Below are 14,278 nucleotides of genomic sequence, written 5' to 3'. Positions count from 1 at the left end.
GTGTCTGAGCCGTTGAATTGAGATTAAACTTTGTCTCTGTACTGACGCTTAGCTTGTTTGATAGCCTTGCGGAGGGAATAGCTGCACTGTTTGTATTCGGTCATGTTACCAGTCACCTTGCCCTGATTAAAAGCAGGGGTTCGCGCTTTCAGTTTCACATGAATGCTGCCATCAATCCACGGTTTCTGGTTAGGGAATGTTTTAATCGTTGCTATGGGAACGACATCTTTAACGCACGTTCTAATGAACTCGCACACCGAATCAGCGTATTCGTCAATGTTGTTATCTGACGCAATACGAAACATGTCCCAGTCCACGTGATGGAAGCAGTCTTGGAGTGTGGAGTCAGCTTGGTCGGACCAGCGTTGGACAGACCTCAGCGTGGGAGCCTCTTGTTTTAGTTTCTGTCTGTAGGCAGGGATCAACAAAATGGAGTCGTGGTCAGCTTTTCCGAAAGGAGGGCGGGGCAGGGCCTTATATGCGTCGCGGAAGTTAGAGTAACAATGATCCAAGGTTTTTCCACCCCTGGTTGCGCAATCGATATGCTGATAAAATTTTGGGGCTTCCTATAATAACTACAACCTAAAACTCCTTAACTGGGAATATTGAAGAACTGGGAATATTGAACCACCAGCATTCATATGTTCTCATGTTCTGAGCAAGGAACTTAAACATTAGCTTTTTTACATGGCACATATTGCACTTTTACTTTCTTCTCCAACACTGTGTTTTTGCATTATTTAAAGCAAATTGAACAGGTTGCATTATTTGAGACTAAATAGATTTTATGTATTATATTAAGTTAAAATAAAAAAGTGTTCATTCAGTGTTGTTGTAGTTGTCATTATAAATCAGCATTGGCTTTTTTTGGTCCTCCAATACTTGGTATCTGTGTTAAAAAATCCTAATCAGTTGACCTCTGAGATTTTTGGTTCCAACCGCTGTGTATTTGTGAGACGCGGAGTAGGTGAACGGATGATCTCCACATGTGTGGTTCCCACTGTGAAGCATGGAGGTGGTGGTGTCATGGTGCTTTGCTGGTGACAGTGTCAGTGATTTACTTAGAAATCTGCAGCGATAAGCCATCCCTTCTGGGACAATCATTTGTTTCTCAACAGGACAATGACTAAACACACCTCCAGGCTGTGTAAGGGCTATTTGACCAAGGAGAGTGATGGAGTACTGCATCAGATCACCCAGCCTCCACCCAATTGAGATGGTCTGGGTTGAGTTGGACCGCAGAGTGAAGGAAAAGCAGCCAACAAGTCCTCATTATATGTGGGAACTCCTCCAAGACTGTTGGAAAAGCATTCCAGGTGAAGCTGGTTGAGAGAATGCCAAGAGTGTATGAAGCTGTCATCAAGGCAAAGGGTGACTACTTGAAGAATCTAAAATATATTTTGATTTGTTTAACACTTTTTTGGTTACTACATGATTCCATGTGTTATTTCATAGTTTTTATGTCTTCACTATTATTATACAATGTAGAACACAGTAAAAATAAAAATCATTGAATGAGGTGTAAACTGGTACTGTATATTTTTTAAACAAATATTACAATAGTTTTACAACCATGTTTGTAAGCTTTTAAAATTACAGACAACTCAGCTGTTCATCTTGTCCAGTGATGAAGACATCGATGTCTCATGGTATGGTGGAGTATGCAAAATGGGTCAACTTTGAGCAGCTTTATCTCCTGAATGTTTTGGCATTCAGGTCCAAAAAGTAACTTTCTGACCATATCTTCCACCGGCAAACATGTATAGAAAGTTAAGTTTGAATCAAAAGGGATGCTGTCAAAAAGTGATTCAATTCAAATGGATTTACCCGGCACCTATATTTCCCATTCATTCAAGATCGATATTTGACCTGCAGATAGCGGACAAATTGAGATTTTGATGATGAACTATCCCGTTAAACAACCAAGTCCCTATTCAAACATTCGTCAAATGCCACCTCCTTCCTCCCTCCCTCAAAATAATAATTGATCTCACATGGTTGTATAGGTGCGAGCATGGCCTTCCACCTACATGACATGTGAGATCAGTGATTAGCCTATTTCAAGGAATAAAGAAAGTTTGATGCCCAAGTCTTGGTTGGTTTTGAGTGTGACCGCTGGAGAGAAAAGAGCAGAGCTAACGTAACCAGCTCCAGTGATTCAGTCTGGAGTGAATGCATCAAGACATCACCCCTGGGCCCCCACTGGGCTTGGGATGCTCTCTTTAAAGCAAACCTTTAAAATAATGTGTGTGAGACAAGTGTTTGTGAGTGTGCAAGAGTGTGTGTGTGTGTGTGTGTGTAGAGGGGTGGGGTGTGTGTGGAAAGGACATGCCATGTCTGTACATTATATGGACTGTATGGTCTTTATAGAAATCCAGTGAACCAAACCCACCGCTTTAGAGTAAAATACTCAATATGCTACGCTCTGTTACACAATAACAGTCGATTGGTGCTCAATTCGAGACTCATGTTAGCACAGAAAAACTAAATCTTGATCTAGTTAACTGCGATGTCATCAGTGGCTGCACTGAGCATATCACCGATAGGTGTTGTCAAGTAATAAACACCAGGGAGATATTGAGCTGTTGTGAATTCATGGCCTATATTTTTGGTTTGAAATTGATCCAATTCTTCAATGTTACACTAATTTCCATTCCCTATTTCCCCCCATTTTGTTCTAGTATGTATTCACCGTTTTTACAGCGTGATGTGAATCATAGTAAAGTAGGAAGCTAGTAGCTAAACTGTGGGTAAATGAACATGGGGACCGTGCATCGAAATCTGCTCTAACCATGTAGCTAGAGGAACTAATTCTGGAAGAAAGGAATTGGGTCATGGAATGCTTGGCTACAATAAAACCATAATGTGTCGTTCACTTATTTCTATGGTGTCATGGCATGTAATGGGTCTTGAGTGACAGATGGGGTTCAAACCCGGGTCTCGCCCTAGGTTGAGGATGGGATATATTTTCAACTAGGACCTTGGCTTGGCCTTGCAAGGCATTTAATTTGTATTTAACTAGGCAAGTCAGTTAAGAATAAATTATAATATACAATGAGTCTCATTTACTTTCAACTTTGTTAAACTACACGTGTACAAGTCAGTGTATGCTCAAATAAGTGTGGTCATTTAGATAACTATCTAGCTAGTTATCCATATTAGACAATGTCATAGGATGGTACTGTAAAGAAACAGGCAAGGTGCAGGTCTCGAACCATCGGCCTTCTAGCCGGAAGTCCAGCGCTCAATCGACTGTGCCCCAAAAGCATGCTCAAGCCGCAGGGTCGATATCCGCGCTTATAAACCCAGGGTCGTTTCAATACATTTTTTGGGCTCAAGCATGTCACTGTCAGCTGACTTAAGTTAAGCATGATGGCTAATTAGCTATCGATGGATGTCTGCAAACACCATACAGTCGTTAGTTTAGCAAGCTAGTTAGCTGGTTAGCTAGCTAGCTGGCCAGTCAATTGATAAGTAACCTATTCCGATGCTAAATACAAGCGAAGGCCAGAATCGCAAACTGGCTAAATAGCGCTAACGAGCTAGCCATCATTGTTGACAATAAATTGCAACACTTACCACGGCTTGTTATGATCCCGCTCTAGCTACGAAAAAAAATAATTATCCAATAATAGTAACGTTAGTGGTGGTCTCTTCAATGGAGCATCTCAAATCGACGTACGATGCATTGTCATCGATTTCCTTCTCACATGAATCCGATGATTAATTTGATTTATTCTCAATGTCCCAGGCTGGCAATCGGTAGGGCTGAGCATAAGCTATCTCGCCTAGCTAGCTGTCTGACTAGCTACTTAATCCGTACCGAACTGGTTAGCCAGTTAGCTTAGCTGGCTAACTACTAGCTAACGTTAGCTGTATACGGGGTGCGGCTGGTCTTCTTCCACCTCACCTGCTCCCTTTCCTTTCATATCGTATTGTATCACTACATCCGTCTTTCCGTCAAGTCTCTACAATGTCTAATATGCTTCTCCCCGTCAGTGTTTTTCTGTCTCACCCCCTTTTTTTGTTCAGAAAAACCAAGATGGCTGTGAATGGGGCGGGAGCGGAAACCGGAAGTAAGGCGCATGGTTGTCAAATATTTGTATAACTAAATCTTATTGTTCTATCTATGTGGGTGGCTTCTTCTTATTCGTTTCCGTTTCCGGCGCACTAGACGCTGTAATGCGTATTGCTGCCTTTCTCAGGCTGGAGAGTGAAATATACACCCATAGGTGCAGGCAGGTGGACTAAAGAAACCCCAACAACTTGCTATTTCACTCTGTATATCATTTGTGCACAAAATAGCTACAAGGAAAAAATTACACCCAACTCAGTCAGCTCACCAAAAAAATATCCTCCTATCCTCAGCATACTGTCTGCAATATAACACAGCATGCTTCACAGTCTCTACCTCCCCACATTCCTTACACTTTCCATCTGGGGTTTTTCCCCACTAGCAATCCACAATGCCCCAGCCTTGTCAAAATAACACCATTCCTCCTTTCCCTCCCAAGATACAGTGCCTTGCGAAAGTATTCGGCCCCCTTGAACTTTGCGACCTTTTGCCACATTTCAGGCTTCAAACATAAAGATATAAAACTGTATTTTTTTTGTGAAGAATCAACAACAAGTGGGACACAATCATGAAGTGGAACGACATTTATTGGATATTTCAAACTTTTTTTAACAAATCAAAAACTGAAAAATTGAGCGTGCAAAATTATTCAGCCCCTTTACTTTCAGTGCAGCAAACTCTCTCCAGAAGTTCAGTGAGGATCTCTGAATGATCCAATGTTGACCTAAATGACTAATGATGATAAATACAATCCACCTGTGTGTAATCAAGTCTCCGTATAAATGCACCTGCACTGTGATAGTCTCAGAGGTCCGTTAAAAACGCAGAGAGCATCATGAAGAACAAGGAACACACCAGGCAGGTCCGAGATACTGTTGTGAAGAAGTTTAAAGCCGGATTTGGATACAAAAATATTTCCCAAGCTTTAAACATCCCAAGGAGCACTGTGCAAGCGATAATATTGAAATGGAAGGAGTATCAGACCACTGCAAATCTACCAAGACCTGGCCGTCCCTCTAAACTTTCAGCTCATACAAGGAGAAGACTGATCAGAGATGCAGCCAAGAGGCCCATGATCACTCTGGATGAACTGCAGAGATCTACAGCTGAGGTGGGAGACTCTGTCCATAGGACAACGATCAGTCGTATATTGCACAAATCTGGCCTTTATGGAAGAGTGGCAAGAAGAAAGCCATTTCTTAAAGATATCCATAAAAAAGTGTTGTTTAAAGTTTGCCACAAGCCACTTGGGAGACACACCAAACATGTGGAAGAAGGTGCTCTGGTCAGATGAAACCAAAATGGAACTTTTTGGCAACAATGCAAAACGTTATGTTTGGCGTAAAAGCAACACAGCTCATCACACTGAACACACCATCCCCACTGTCAAACATGGTGGTGGCAGCATCATGGTTTGGGCCTGCTTTTTTTCAGCAGGGACAGGGAAGATGGTTAAAATTGATGGGAAGATGGATGGAGCCAAATACAGGACCATTCTGGAAGAAAACCTGATGGAGTCTGCAAAAGACTTGAGACTGGGACGGAGATTTGTCTTCCAACAAGACAATGATCCAAAACATTAAGCAAAATCTACAATGGAATGGTTAAAAAATAAACATATCCAGGTGTTAGAATGGCCAAGTCAAAGTCCAGACCTGAATCCAATCGAGAATCTGTGGAAAGAACTGAAAACTGCTGTTCACAAATGCTCTCCATCCAACCTCACTGAGCTCGAGCTGTTTTGCAAGGAGGAATGGGAAAAAATGTCAGTCTCTCGATGTGCAAAACTGATAGAGACATACCCCAAGCGACTTACAGCTGTAGTCGCATCAAAAGGTGGCGATACAAAGTATTAACTTAAGGGGGCTGAATAATTTTGCACGCCCAATTTTTCAGTTTTTGATTTGTTAAAAAAGTTTGAAATATCCAATAAATGTCGTTCCACTTCATGATTGTGTCCCACTTGTTGTTGATTCTTCACAAAAAAATACAGTTTTATATCTTTATGTTTGAAGCCTGAAATGTGGCAAAAGGTCGCAAAGTTCAAGGGGGCCGAATACTTTCGCAAGGCACTGTACACATGGTTAGCAGATGTTAATGTGTGTGGTGAAATGCTTGTGCCTCTAATCAAATCAAATGTTATTAGTCACATGCACCGAATACAACAGGTTACAGTGAAATGTTTACTTACGAGACCCTAACCGACAGCGCAGTTTAAAAAAAATACAGATAAGAATAAGAGATAAAAGTAACAAGAAATTAAAGAGGAACAGTAAAAAATAACAATATTTACAGGGGAGTGCCGGTTAGTTGAGGTAGTATGTACATGTAGGTAGAGTAAATTAAAGTGACTATGCATAGATGACAACAGAGTGGCAGTGGTGTGGAGAAGGGGGGGCAATGTGAATAGTCTGGGTAGCCATTTGACTAGATGTTCAGGAGTCTTATGGCTTGGGGATAGAAGCCTACTGGGCCGTTCGCACTACCTTCTGTAGTGCCTTGCGGCCGGAGGCCGAGCAGTTGCCATATCAAGCAGTGATGCAAGCATACCAAGCAGTGATGGTGCAGCTGTAGAACTTTTTGAGGATCTGAGGACCCATCCCAAATCTTTTTCAATCTCCTGTTTTGTCGTACCCGCTTCATGACTGTCATGGTGTGATTGGACCATGTTAGTTTGTTGGTGATGTGGACACCAAGAAACTTGAAGCTCTCAACCTGCTCCAGTGCAGCCCCGTCGATGAGATTGGGGGCATGTTCAGTCCTCTTTTTCCTGTAGTCCACAATCATCTCCTTTGTCTTGATCACGTTGAGGGAGAGGTTATTATCCTGGCACCACACGGCCAGGTTTCTGACCTACTCCTTATAGGCTGTCTCGTTAATGTCGATGATCAGGCTGATGTGTCATCGGCAAATGTAATGATGGTGTTGGAGTCGTGCCTGGCTGTGAAATTATGAGTGAACGGGGAGTACAGGAGGGGGCTGACCTCGCACCCCTGAGGGGACTAATACAATTTGATTTGATTAGAAGCACAAGCATTTCGCCACACACATTAACATCTGCTAACCATCTGTATGTGACCAATAACATTTGATTTGATTTGAAAGGATCCAGGCAGTGGGACAGCAGGGTTTGGGATGCATGTTCCCCGGTTTCAGATACCCCAGTTTGACGCGGCTGTCTGACGGGGCGTCATTCTTCTCTGCTGAGATACAAGCAATAGAGTGGTCATTGGGATGGGTGGAAGAAGTGGGGTCTAAAGGGGTAATTTTGTGTTGAAACTCTGCTGCTAGTCTGGTTGCGCCCACAGCATCACTCCCATTCCCCAGGCGCTCTCATTTGTTAACTTCTGTAACCGTAAAATATTTGGTTTCATGCATGTTAACATTAGAAGCCTCCTCCCTAAGTTTGTTTTATTCACTGCTTTAGCACACTCCGCAAACCCGGATGTCTTAGCCATGTCTGAATCCTGGCTTAGGAAGGCCACCAAAAATCCTGAAATTTCCATCCCCAACTACAACTTTTTCCGAAAAGATAGAACTGCCAAAGGGGGCGGAGTTGCAATCTACTGCAGAGATAGCCTGCAAAGTTCTGTAATACTATCCAGGTCTGTGCCCGAACAATTCGAGCTTCTGCTTTTAAAAATCCACCTATCCAGAAACAAGTATTTTACTGTTGCCGCTCGTTATAGACCCCCTTTGGCCCCCAGTTGTGCCCAGGACACCATATGTGAATTGATCGCCCCCCATCTACCTTCAGAGTTCGTACTGTTAGGTGACCTAAATTGGGACATGCTTAACACCCCGGCCATCCTACAATCTAAGCTAGATGCCCTCAATCTCACACAAATCATCAAGGAACCTACCAGGTACAACCCTAAATCTGTAACCAATCCCTCTTAGATATCATCCGGAACAACCTGCCCTCTAAATACACCTCTGCTGTCTTCAACCAGGATCTCAGCGATCACTGCCTCATTGCCTGCGTGAGTACTGGGTCCGCGGTCAAATGGCCACGCCTCATCACTGTCAAACGCTCCCTAAAACACTTCAGCGAGCAGGCCTTTCTAATTGACCTGGCCCGGGTATCCTGTCATAAATATGTGAGAGAAGGTACTGTAAGGATGTGGCCTGGTGCAGGAGATGCGGCAAGCATTTTCATTGTGTCTTGTTTGTGTCATGTCGTCAATGTGCGTGAATTTGTCTGTCCATCGTGTCCGTCGTCTGTTATCTGTTTTGTCTGTTTTCCCCTCCCTTGTTTTCACTGCTTGGCCAGCTCCCCACCTCAAGATGGTTGGTGTTTTACTACATTGCATGCTATTGTAAATAACCTGTTGTGATATTGTTTTAAATTTCTTGCAGACATTGGCTATGAAGTTGGTAAGTTGATTGGTAAGTATATGGCATATGTATCTGTCTTGTATTCAAAGTATAATGACACAATGTGAGACCCAGATGCAGACAAAGGAGGCAGACCGTTAGAGTCTCTGATATTTATTGAACAACGGGGGACAGGCAGGAGGCAGGTCGAGGACCTGCAAGAGTTCATAACCAGGTCAGAGTCCAAACGGTACAGGGCGGCAGGCAGGCTCAAGGTCAGGGGCAGGCAGAATGGTCAGGCAGGCGGGCTCAGTGTCAGGGGAGGCAAATGGTCAGAACCGGGAGGACTAGAAAAGAGAGACTAGGAAAAACAGGTGCTTGGAAAAATGCTGGTTGACTTGGCAAGACAAGACTAACTGGCAACAAGCAAACAGAGAACACTGAGGGTAATAGGGAAGCTGGGTGACACCAACTGAAACAGATCAGGGTGTGACAGGAACCCCCCCCCCCCCCCCCCCACAGGGGCACCACCTGGCTTTCAATATGTGCGCGTACCTGGTTGACCGGGATGCCAGCGATGAGAGCCGGGTCCAGGATGTCCTTAGCGGGGAACCAGCACCTCTCCAACGGGCCATAACACTACCAGTCAACCAGGTACTGGAAAACCCTGACCCGTGATCGAACACTCAGGAGGCATCTCACAGTGTACGCAGAATGACCATTGAAATATGGGACTAGGTGTGATGAGGAACGGGCAGTGGGTGAAGGAGTCCCGACGGAGTTTGCCGCGGAGTCAAATACTGGGCACATACCGTGCATGCGCTGACGAAGGCAGGGGCATCATGAAACATAGTGGGCCACCAGAAGCCTTGTCGGAGGAAGGCCAGGGTTCAACGGGAGCCAGGTAGACAGATAAGCCTGGAGAAATGAGCCCATTCCAGGACCTGGGCCCTGGCCGAATCAGGGACGTTCATCCGGGGCCCCTCCAGGATCCGGCTGGGACCTTTGTGCCTTGCAGACCAGGGTCTGAAGCCGCAAGGCATGGGGATGGGAGGATGGTCTCAGAGGGAGTGGCAGCGGAACCTGGTGAATAACAGAGCCCAACGGGCCTGCCTAAAGTTAAGGCTATTGGCTGTGCGGAGATATTCTAAATTCTTATGGTCGGTCCAAATCAAAAATTTATGTTCCGCTCCTTCCAGCCAGTGCCTCCACTCCTCCAGCGCCATCTTGACCGCCAGAAGTTCCCGGTTACCTATGTCGTAGTTTCTCTCAGCGGAGTTGAGACGATGGGACAGGAAGGCACAGGGATGGAGGGAATGGCTTTGCTGGCAAGCTTCTAAAAAGTGCTTTTGGAGTTTACCCCACCAAGATTTACATGAGTATTGTCTCTGTTTCAATGCAGCTTAAGCCTGTTGGATGAGCTAAATTGAAACTACTTGGGAAGAGCTAACTTCCACCATCATCAATGTAGCTAGCTAATGGTTTTAGAAAATATACTGTATTTACTAGATATATTTAAAATACTTTCTACTCACTATTAAACACTTTTTGTTAAACAAGTTTGTTCCCCTGACTGTTTATTGATGAATTGGTAGCTGAAAAAGTAGCAAAGAGGCTGTTTTGGTGCAATTTGGCTAATAAAGAATATGCATGCATGTATATGTACACATTAGTTTTTCATTAGTTAGCTCAAGTTCATGTTTTTATTGTTATTGCATTTCAGGTGGAGAGGGAGTAATATCATTAGAAAGGAGCATGCTGACAGACCAGGAAGAAAGCTGTTGTTGCACAGCAGAGGTTTTACAGTCAATGAACTGAAGTGTGTGTAAATTTCCCATTTACAGTTGAAGTTGGAAGTTTATTTACACCTTAGCCAAATACATTTAAAATCCTGACATTTAAACCCAGTAAACATTTTCTGTCTTAGGTCAGTTAGGATCACCACTTTATTTTAAGAATGTGAAATGTCAGAATAATAGTAGAAAGAATTATTTCTTTCAGCTTTTATTTATTTATTCACATTCCGAATGGGTCAGAAGTTTACATACACACATACATACAATTAGTATTTGGTAGCATTGCCTTTAAATTGTTTAACTTGGGTCAAATATTTTGGCTAGCCTTCCACAAGCGTCCCACAATAAGTTGGGTGAATTTTGGCCCATTCCTCCTGACAGAGCTGGTGTAACTGAGTCAGATTTGTAGGCCTCCTTGCTCACACACACTTTTTCAGTTCTGCCCACACATTTTCTTTAGGATTGAGGTCAGGGCTTTGTGATGGCCCCTCCAATAGCTTGACATTGTTGTCCTTAAGCCATTTTGCCACAACTTTGGAAGTATGCTTGGGGTCATTGTCCATTTGGAAGACCCATTTGCGACCAAGCTTTAAGTTCCTGACTGATGTCTTGAGATGTTGCTTCAATATATCCACATCATTTTCCATCCTCATGAAGCCATCTATTTTGTGAAGTACACCAGTCCCTCCTGCCGCAAAGCACCCCCACAACATGATGCTGCCACCCCTGTGCTTCCCGGTTGGGATGGTGTTATGTTCAACATAGGAGGGCCAAGCACAGGAAGCAGCTCTTTCAGTAGTTTAGTTGGAATAGGGTCCAGTATGCAGCTTGAAGGTTTAGAGGCCATGATTTTTTCATCATTGTATCAAGAGATATAGTACTAAAACACTTGAGTGTCTCTCTTGATCCTAGGTCCTGGCAGAGTTGTGCAGACTCAGGACAAGTGAGCTTTGAAGGAATACGCAGATTTAAAGAGGAGTCCGTAATTTGCATATATATATTTATTTTTTGTTGTTGTTGAATTTTACCCCTTTTTCTCCCCAATTTCGTGGTATCCAATTGTTGTAGTAGCTACTATCTTGTCTCATTGCTACAACTCCCGTACGGGCTCGGGAGAGACGAAGGCTGAATGTACTGCTTCTTAACACAGCGCGCATCCAACCCGGAAGCCAGCCGCACCAATGTGTCGGAGGCTACACCGTGCACCTGGCAACCTTGGCTAGCGCGCACTGCGCCCGGCCCGCCACAGGAGTCGCTGGTGCGCGATGAGACAAGGAGATCCCTACCGACCAATCCCTCCCTAACCCGGACGACGCTAGGCCAATTGTGCGTCGCCCCACGGACCTCCCGGTCGCGGCCGGTTACGACAGAGCCTGGGCGCGAACCCAGGGACTCTGATGGCACAGCGCCCTTAACCTCTGCGCCACCCGGGAGGCCGTAATTTGCTTTCTAATGATCATGACCTTTTCCTCAAAGAAGTTCATGAATTTGTTACTGCTGAAGTGAAAGCCACCCTTTCTTGGGGAATGCTGCTTTTTAGTTAGCTTTGCGACAGTATCAAAAAGACATTTCGGATTGTTCTTATTTTCCTCAATTAACTTGGAAAAATAGGCTGATCGAGCAGCAGTAAGGGCTTTTTCGATACTGCACGGTACTGTCTTTCCAAGCTAGTCGGAAAACTTCCAGTTTGGTGTGGCGCCATTTCCGTTCCAATTTTCTGGAAGCTTGCTTCAGAGCTCTGGTATTTTCTGTATACCAGGGAGCTAGTTTCTTATGAGAAATGTTTTTAGTTTTAGGGGTGCAACTGCATCTAGGGTATTGCGCAAGGTTAAATTGAGTTCTTCAGTTAGGTGGTTAACTGATTTTTGTCCTCTGACGTGGTGGTGCGATAGTCCAGGATTATGAGGAAAAACATTAAGATCCACAACATTTATTCCATGGGACAAAACTAGGTCCAGAGTATGACAGTGACAGTGAGTAGGTCCAGAGACATGTTGGACAAAACCCACTGAGTCGACAATGGCTCAATGTTCATTATTGCCAAACAGTTATATTTTTGTTTCATTAGACCAGAGGACATTTCTCTGGCGGTTTTGGAGCAGTGGCTTCTTCCTTGCTGAGCGGCCTTTCAGGTTATGTCGGTATACGACTCGCTTTACTGTGGATTTGGAGACTTTTGTACCTGTTTCCTCCAGCATCTTCACATGGTCCGTTGCTGTTGTTCTGCGATTGATTTGCACTTTTCGCACCAGAGTACGTTCATCTCTAGGCCCCAGAACGCGTCTCCTTCCTGAGCGGTATGACTGCTGCATGGTCCCATGGTGTTTATACTTGCATACTGTTGTTTATACAGAGGAACGTGGTACCTTCAGGCGTTTGGAAATTGCTCCCAAGGATGAACAAGACTTGTGGATGTCTGCCATTCTTTTTCTGAGGTCTTGGCTGATTTTTTTTTGATTTTCTCATGATGTCAGGCACTGAGTTTGAAGGTAGGCCTTGAAATACAACCAGTGGTACACCTCCAATTGACTCAAATTATGTCAATTAGAAGCTTTAGAAGCTTCTAAAGCTATGACATAATTTTTGGGAATTTTCCAATCTGTTTAAAGGCACAGTCAACTTAGTGTATGTAAACTTATGACCGACTGGAATTGTGATACAGTGAATTATAAGTGAATTAATATGTCTGTAAACAATTTTTGGAAAAATGACTTGTGTCATGCACACAATAGATGTCCTAACCGACTTGCCAAAACTATAGTTTGTTAACAAGAAATTTGTGGCGTGGTTTCAAAACTAGTTTTAAAACCTGTTGAGGACATGGCAGATTTACGCCCCCTTTGGAGGAATTGGGTACCCCTAGTAAACTGAATTTTTTTTTGTCAAAAATGGCTAATATATGCATATAATAATTATTATTGGATAGAAAACACTCTAAAGCTTCTAAAACCGTTGGAATTATGTCTGTAAGTATAGCAGAACTCACAGGGCATGCATTCTTCCAAACTAGGTTTGTGGTCATGAAAGTTGGGGCAACTCTGACGTCATCGCCCCCACCCTTCCCAACCACTTATGGATCTATCTCTTCCACTAGATGTCCTCATTCTGTAGAGCGTTTAATCGTTCAAATCGCGCGAGAATTGGCCCTATGGGAGTGATTTGAGTAAGTGCCGCGAGAAAAAACCTGTGCGTTAGGGCGCGAATTGGTCACAGCCATTCCTTTGTTCCAGCACTCCTGGGAAGAGCAAACGATGCCCGGTTGAATTGAAATTTGTTTTGTGTGTTTAAAACATTATAAAGCTTGCTTCTGCACTTCTGACCTGTTTAGTCGACATATAATATGTAATTTTGAAGTTTTGATGCGCAACTTTTCCGGACCAGAGGACATTTTGGGTGCATTTCAGCTGATGTTATTAGCAGTAGCTAATACAAAGACGCAAGACTTGAAACCAAACGATGTATTGGGTAAGTATGAAGCCTTCCAGAACATTCTGAACGAAGACCATCGAAGGTAAGGGAATATTTATGCTTAAATCTGTGTTTCTGTTGACTCCAACATTACGGAGAAATGTAGCTTGTATCTGAGCGCCGTCTCAGCATATTGAATAGTGTGCGATTTCTGTAACATTAAAAATAAATGTAACAAAGCGGTTGCATAAAGAAGCAGTGTATCTTTCTAATGACTCCAACCTAAGCATGTAAACTTCTGACTTCAACTGTATAACTAAATGTATAGCTAGCGACATGTAGACAACCAACTAACGTTAGCTAGATGAAAAATGGTTCTTAAAAAACGTCTTTAGTGCACAGATCCCGTTAGCGGGATTAAATTCGACAACATCCTGTGAAATGGCAGAGAGCTACATAAATAGTCATATTAAATATTCATGAAAATACAAGTGTCTCACATGGTTCAAAAGCCTAGAATGTTGGTAGTCCAGCTACGTTGTCAGATTTCAAAAAGGCTTTACGGCGAAAGCAAATGATGCAATTATCTGAGGAACAGCCCCATACCAAAATACTATTTCAACCAGCACAGGTGTAACAAAATCACAAATTGCAATAAAATAAATTATTTATCTTTGAAGAT

The 14,278-nt window shown here is 43.4% G+C and overlaps 1 protein-coding gene across 2 annotated transcripts in view; it reads right to left on the bottom strand.

Annotated features, from left to right (window-relative positions):
• LOC110521011 (serine/threonine-protein kinase TAO2) overlaps positions 1-4,077 on the bottom strand; it is a 38,883-nt gene extending 34,806 nt beyond the window's left edge. For both annotated transcript variants that reach the window (XM_036968767.1, XM_036968768.1), the window contains exon 1: positions 3,580-4,077. The gene's annotated coding sequence lies outside the window, so the exon portion shown is untranslated. The remainder of the gene's footprint in view (positions 1-3,579) is intronic.
• Between the last annotated feature and the right edge of the window lie 10,201 nt (positions 4,078-14,278).

This window comes from Oncorhynchus mykiss, chromosome 30, assembly GCF_013265735.2.
Source record: "Oncorhynchus mykiss isolate Arlee chromosome 30, USDA_OmykA_1.1, whole genome shotgun sequence".
Classification (NCBI taxonomy): Eukaryota; Metazoa; Chordata; class Actinopteri; order Salmoniformes; family Salmonidae; genus Oncorhynchus; species Oncorhynchus mykiss.
Note: the sequence above shows the minus strand (reverse complement) of the source record. Positions and strands in the feature narration are given on the sequence as shown.